Genomic DNA, 7513 nt, shown 5'->3' with positions numbered 1-7513 from the left:
GATTCAGAGTGCAGAGTGCAGATTCAGAGTGCAGAGTGCAGATTCAGAGTGCAGAGTGCAGATTCAGAGTGCAGAGTGCAGATTCAGAGTGCAGATTCAGAGTGCAGAATGCAGATTCAGAGTGCAGATTCAGAGTGCAGAGTGCAGATTCAGAGTGCAGATTCAGAGTGCAGAGTGCAGAGTGCAGATTCAGAGTGCAGATTCAGAGTGCAGATTCAGAGTGCAGATTCAGAGTGCAGATTCAGAGTGCAGATTCAGATTCAGAGTGCAGATTCAGAGTGCAGATTCAGAGTGCAGATTCAGAGTGCAGAGTGCAGATTGTGAGTGCAGAGTGCAGATTGTGAGAGTGCAGAGTGCAGATTCAGAGTGCAGAGTGCAGATTCAGAGTGCTTAGTGCAGATTCAGAGTGCAGATTGTGAGTGCAGAGTGTAGATTGTGAGTGCAGAGTGCAGATTCAGAGTGTAGATTCAGAGTGCAGAGTGCACATTTAGAGTGCAGAGTGCAGATTCAGAGTGCAGATTCAGAGTGCAGATTCAGAGTGCAGATTCAGAGTGCAGAGTGCAGATTCAGAGTGCAGATTCAGAGTGCAGATTCAGAGTGCAGAGTGCGGATTCAGAGTGCAGATTCAGAGTGCAGAGTGCAGATTCAGAGTGCAGAGTGCAGATTCAGAGTGCAGAGTGCAGATTCAGAGTGCAGATTCAGAGTGCAGATTCAGAGTGCAGAGTGCAGATTGTGAGTGCAGAGTGTAGATTGTGAGTGCAGAGTGCAGATTCAGAGTGCAGATTCATAGTGCAGAGTGCACATTCAGAGTGCAGATTCAGAGTGCAGAGTGCAGATTCAGAGTGCAGAGTGCAGATTCAGAGTGCAGATTCAGAGTGCAGAGTGCAGATTCAGAGTGCAGAGTGCAGATTCAGAGTGCAGATTCAGAGTGCAGAGTGCAGATTCAGAGTACAGAGTGCAGATTCAGAGTGCAGTTGCAGAGTGCAGTTGCAGAGAGAACTCAGCAGCACCACCACAGCATCACTCAGCAGCACCACAGCATCACTCAGCACCACCACAGCATCACTCAGCACCACCACAGCATCACTCAGCACCACCACAGCACCACTCAGCACCACCACAGCGCCACTCAGCGCAATCCCAGCATCACTCAGCACCACCACAGCATCACTCCGCGACATCACAGCATCAATCTGTGCAACCATTCAACAACAACTGGTTCAATTATGTTCTCTCAATGTTTCAAGCTTTATTACAAATGTCACAAAAAGATGTTATTTCACTTCTGTTCTTGGATTTTCATCACAATAAAATACACTGAACATAATCTTCACAAACGTTATTTACAAAAGTTTAAGCTATTGCCAATATAAATTACAATCACTTTTATTTAAGTATTAATTATTTTAAAAAATTAAAAGCCGTTGCTATTTGTAATATCAATACATCTAAGTCACGTAAATACAAAACATGTTGCATTACAAATGCTATAGTCGTCACATGTGCGAAAGTTATAACTATTGGCATTGAAAATGACAAAGCTATTAATTTAGCTATTTTCAAAATCAACACATAAATAAAAAAATTGTCATTTACAAGACCAATAGCTCAAACTTTCATAATGCGAGACCTATTGCATTGCAAATGCTTGTTAGAGGTAGAGACCCATTTACGAAGGACAATTTGGCGTGGAAAGACAAGACGGTTACCAGCAAGTGGTCCCCAGCCGTGGTGCCAGCAAATTTAGAAAGAGCCCAGAGAATATATTCGGAACACTACAACAAGAGAAGGAATGTAAAAGACACGCAGTTGGAAGAAGGAGAATGGGTAAGAGTCAAACTGGCTACACTCCAACGCAAGGGGGACAGTAAGTACAGCAGACCGCTCCAAGTCAAAGAAGTATTTGATAGAGCAGCAAGGTTGAGCGACGGAAATGTGTGGTCTCAGGATCGCATGGCTCGATGCAACAAGATAGTGCAATGGCCCCTGGAAGTGAGAGAACATGAAGTGACGGATCAGAGCATATCAGAGAATGAAACAGGTAATCATGAAGGAGAGTTGGAAAGCACGGAACCAGGGTTGGAACAAGAAGGTGGAGAAACCCCACAGGCAAGCATGACAAGGCGAGAAGGGAGAGAGCCAGTGGACGGTGAGAGATCGTATGCCCGCAAAGGTAAAGAGGCGGAGTCCCCGGCCAAAGAAGAGAAGGAGGCAACATCCACTCCGGTAAGGTGCACCAGAGGTGGGCGATTGGTGGTGAGACCCTCCAGGTTCCGGGACTATGATATGAGTGATGGACGCTGAAGCTGCCACAGACTAAGTTACTTTGTTGGATAAAAAAAGGGGAGATATGTAGTGTTGCTGCTCTAGTGTTCACGCTACGTAACGAGGTAGCGTGAGCAGCGGCCATGTTGTATTCGCGCATCCCCCAGCGCGAATCAGTCGGGTGCCGGAGCGGTGCACAGTCAGCACGCTCGGCGCTCTGTGTGCCCTATTAATTTAATATAATAAATAACGTAACCACCCTCATCAAGGTGCCTGTCTTCATTTAAGCCACATCTTTACACCCACTAGAATAGTGGACATCATATGCCAGGCCAACTTCTCACAATGCATTTCTCCGATTTTTGTTTCAAAATCATCTACTTCTCAGTGTTAAAATGTTGGGATGTATGGATCAATGTCCGGGCCTTTGCAGAATCTTAAAACATGAACAGATAACCGGTATTTTTTTTCTTTGAAAAATAGGGAATCCTACGAGCTATGTGGCCACACTACCCTCAGTATAACACTAACCTTAGTGTATCATGAGAATCTTTATTTTATATTCTAAAATGATTTTTAATTATTCATGAATGTGTTTTTATAGTAGTGCAGACATTTCCCTGGGGTTTTCTAATGGTGATGGTAGTAAAGTTATTAGGCTACATTTTGTTTATTACGCCTGTGTTACTTTTTGTAGTACGACATGATTAAAACTACCAACCTTTACTAAAAGCACACTCCTTTAAGGAATAAACTTCCAACTAGATGTTAAACGATTGTAATAGGCAGTTGTTAATAGTCTGGGTGATATCCCAAGAAAAGACAGGGACAGGGCAACAGTGGAGCGCTTACAATAAACAACACTAACCAAACCCCAGAAATCTGTGGCCGCCATATCTGCTAGCATCTGAGCGGAAAGGTCTGGCTTTATTTGTGTAATAAAGCAGACGGCGAAGTCTCTCTTGACCATTTGCATGTGAACAGCGAAGACAGAAAATGCCACCTTCTGTTCAGAGAGACGGGCCAAGCAGTACCATCGCAACATGGCCGCAATATCTGCCGTACGACTGTTATCACAAGCTGCAGTTGCTGGGATACAAATGTTCTCGCCTTACGGCGTTATTGCAGTGTTGAAAGGAGTGTTATAGGAGTTTTGACTGGACTTGCGCTTAGGCACAACCTCCTTCTATGTCATAAACTCATCTAATGATTTAAGGGCGCCCTCAGCCCTGTAGCGCTATTAATACTCAATTCGCTTGGCCTAAATTAATTTGTGTTCTTCTTTCCGCAAGGCAAGCGTACTTCTAGATAATAATCCTTTATGGATAATGTGATTATTTCTTTTATGTTGTGCCTTAGAATATTATTTCCATTGGGAAACTAGTTTTTGTTTTACATTGGGAAACTATTGTCGTTGTGTTTCTCATTGTTATTTTAGTTTACCTTACCATCAAAATTCCGGTCTTGTCGGTAATACAGTGGGTACAACCTGGCCGCTATGTAACAGACAAGACCGCTGACATACCGTGTGGTATGTATGTTATAAGCATAACATACATACCACACAGTTAACAACCATTACATTATGGCCGTGATGTTTGTTAACGTTAGTCCTTCGTCGCTGTCTCTGGTCCGCAGCGACTGTGCGGCGGGGGCTGGGCCTTGGATGCCACGTTGAGCAGCTGGACGTGGAAGCGCCACTGGAGCTGCACCGGGAGGAGCAGGAGAGCAGCGCAGCCGCCATCAACTGCAGACACCAAGAACAGGTAAGGGCAAGACCACCCCATCACCGGCAGCTCCCTGAATCTGCAGGCCAGGCAATTTTTAAGTCAAACGGAAAAGTGTTGCTTTGCACCATCAGCAATAAAGTGGATCCAGGAAATGAAAACCGGCTGCTGCGTACTTGCCACCTCTTAACCCTCCCTCTTACTGCACCCGTACACACAGCTACCTCTCTGTGTGTATGTGCAGAAGGTTGTCCACACCCTTCCTTGCCATGCTACTTCAGTGGTTGCATTTTCCTCCTGGTGCTGTCAAACAAGTCTGCACTTTCTCTGTTTATTTTCTGCTTGAACTCCCTGGCAGTGATCTTTGCTGGCCGGAGTTTTCGTTCCATATTTACGAGCCAGGTGCTCTGCTGCTCGTCATGCTGTTTCACACTTACACCGACCTGGTGATGAGGTGGAAGTTGTGTGGCGTAGAGGTTCCTTGAAAGCAATCTTTTCAGCCATATAACTTGCCTTTTAATTGGGCAGCTACTACCCAGTCGCACTACGAGGGAGAAAGGAAGACCTAGGTGCCCCTGGGCGTGCTACCTTAACCTGATCCTCCCTTTGTGTATCCAATGATCAGTGAATGTAGTTCTTTTTGCACTGGTTCCTGGCCCCCAAAGTGTTATACTTCATCCCTGATTCAGTTCTCAATCCCAGGAACGTCAAGCGTAACTGCCACATTAAAACCTACATTAATGCTGGCGAACCAAGTGTATGATCCACAAATGAAAGCGGATTTACCACTGTAAGACAACTCTTTCGTGCGCACAGCTGTCGCATCCTTCTCTAGAAAGTCAGCAGTCTTGTAATGAAATTTACTTATTGCCATCGGAGCCAGTATAACGTTTCAGACACTGTATTCTTGAGGGCTGTTGCTCGCTGGCTTCACTACCAACCCCCATTCACTGAGTGTTGTAATCGTCCCCTTCTCTGTCCTGTTCAACAGAGCTTCTCTGCGGTGTGCAGTGCTCACGGTGTAAAGTTCAAGCCTTGTCATATTCTTTGCAGAAATGTGTGCCGGCCGAGTCATAGATCCGACAGTTCAGACTTGGAGTAAACTATCACAAACTCACGAAAGTAAATAAGCCAAAGAGTAAACCATAGGGCTGGAAGGGCTCTGCTGCTCTCTTTTTCCATTACCACCAAAGGACAGATCCTATTAACTTAGTTTGTTTTATTTGCTGTCCTAGGTTTACTTTTTCACTGCTGTCTGAGCAACCGTCTCTAAGCCTACCTTGCAGTACAGGTTTAGCACTCACAATGTGTCTGTGTAGGTGTCTAGCAGAATGTGCATGCAGTGAAGCTATGTTCACAGTAAGCAGAGGCACACAGTCAGTCATCTGTGCTTTACAAGACTTCTTGATGGGGCAGTGTGGGCTTTGGCTCTGCTCACAGGAGTGAGCTTGCCTCTGTCACCTCATGCAATCAGTTTTTTGGTGTGCCCTGCGCCGCCTGTGAAGTACTTCCACTGTAGTGTTTTATGCAATGTTTTACATCCCAAATGTATCCTGAATCGTCACGTTACATTATTTATTGCATTGATATATTGTATGCAGTAGACAATTGTTTTATTTTTGCCCTGCAGCAGTCTTTATAATGTTTTTCTCACAACTCCGAATGCGTACCACACCTGGTGGCATTGCCAGTGCTTGTTTGCTTTGTTTTCTTGTCAAGGCCGTCCTTTGACTAGTTTCTCTGCCCCGGGTACATTTTATTTATTTATTTTTTTACTTACATGTAGTAATATGTCTCTCCAGGTATAGGCATCCATAGATAGATACATTATTATCTGTTGCAGAACAGGAGTCCACAACCTCATTTTAACTGTCCACGTCACATAGTTTTGCAGATGTAAGTTTTATTGTTAGTCTGGACTTTCGTCTCCAGCTGCCAGGTGTGTCACTGGCTGCATATTCTGGATTTTGTTTGAGTAACCTTATGTTCATGACAGCACTTTTATTCTGGTAATTTTCCAATTTGTTCATCTATTACAGAATTTGCATTAAATGTAGAGGAACCAATTTACAAGAATGATTACATCTACATTTGTATAGGTAATGCCTTAAATTGTGAATTTCATATTTTTTGAGTTTTGGTGCCGTTGCCTCTATTGACACTGCCCTTAGCTTTTCTTTATAACTTCCTTTAATTTAACTTAAGTAGTGGTATGCCTAACGTGAGGTGGATAGGACTTATTTTAGCTATTCAAGGAAATGTTCATACATTTCTTGAGGAAAAGAGAAATTGGTGGAACTGAGATTAAAAGGAGGACACAACTTCAACCAAGATGTAGAGTATAAAGAACCAGTTCACTAAACTGCAAAAAAAGAAAAAGATACATTGGAAATTTTCTCCAGTAGATTACAGTTTAGATTTTCTTTGTGGAATTGTGTAATGATTCAAGGAGTACCCTTACATTATTAGATACGTTGTTGATCTAAGAATACTTAAATATGTCAGTATTTTCTTATAAAATAAAAACAAGAATAATTTTGATTTTATAAACTTGGTGCCAAAGTGCATTTTCACTTAAAATACTTATTAATTTATTTGTATTTTACCTTCCTGGGTAGATAATTTCCCACTGGTACAATCCCTTTTCCTGAAACCCAATCAGCCATGTAGGTGTTCCCTCCCTAATTTGACCCCCATAAACACAATTTATGAGGGTAAATCCAGCCATCCCGAATTCTCTTAATCAAAATTGGTTGGGTACTGTTGCAATTGATGGTTTTCTTTTCACGGAAGATGATCTTCAGTGTGCAAAAACATTTTAAGTCCTCAATGGTTTTACCTGAGAATTTCTTTTCTTTAATAAATGTGACTGTGCATTGTGAACTACCACTAGCTTTTAACATTTGAATGCAGGACGTCCCAGAATCTCTGTTACTTCTATAATTCATACTGCAGAATTGATGCCACTTGTTATGGGGAAATCAATCAAACATTTTGTTCAGAAACGGTAATAAAATGCCAAGGCCTTCTAAGTTGAGCAATTTTGTTTAGCTCTATCTGATGGTCCATGGCAAGTTTAAAAACAAGCATTGGAAATGCAATAGGTCTCGCATTAGGAAAGTTTGAGCAATTGGTATTGTAAATGACACTTTTTTTATTTATGTGTTGGTTTTGAAAATAGCAAAAGTAATAGCTTTGTCAGTTACAATGTCAATAGTTTTAACTTTCGCAAATGTGACACCAATAGCATTTGTAATGCAATGTGTGTTGTATTTACGTGACTTAGATGTATTGATATTACAAATAACAATGGCTTTTAATTTTGTAAATTAATACTTAAATAAAATTTATTGTAATTTATAATGGCAATAGCTTAAACGTTTGTAAATAACTTTTGTGAAGATTTTGTTCAGTGTATTTTATTGTGACGAAAATCCAAGAACATTGCATTTGCACCCACACACACACACACACACACACACACACACATATAGATGTGGTGGTGGTGGATCTGGGGGATA

The 7513-nt window shown here is 42.3% G+C and overlaps 1 protein-coding gene across 30 annotated transcripts in view; it reads left to right on the top strand.

The window, feature by feature from the left end:
• The first annotated feature begins 3914 nt into the window (after window positions 1-3914).
• Window positions 3915-7513, top strand: part of SEC31A (SEC31 homolog A, COPII component) — a 439339-nt gene continuing 435740 nt past the window's right edge. For 18 of the 30 annotated variants that reach the window (XM_078676180.1, XM_078676183.1, XM_078676179.1 and 15 more), the window contains exon 1: window positions 3915-4031. The gene's annotated coding sequence lies outside the window, so the exon portion shown is untranslated. Of the gene's footprint in view, window positions 4032-6031; window positions 6092-7513 lie in introns of those variants that run through there. The other 12 variants (XM_078676186.1, XM_078676177.1, XM_078676168.1 and 9 more) reach the window with 6 other exon arrangements.

Source organism: Lissotriton helveticus, chromosome 2_1 (genome assembly GCF_964261635.1).
Source record: "Lissotriton helveticus chromosome 2_1, aLisHel1.1, whole genome shotgun sequence".
Lineage (NCBI taxonomy): Eukaryota > Metazoa > Chordata > Amphibia > Caudata > Salamandridae > Lissotriton > Lissotriton helveticus.
Note: the sequence above shows the minus strand (reverse complement) of the source record. Positions and strands in the feature narration are given on the sequence as shown.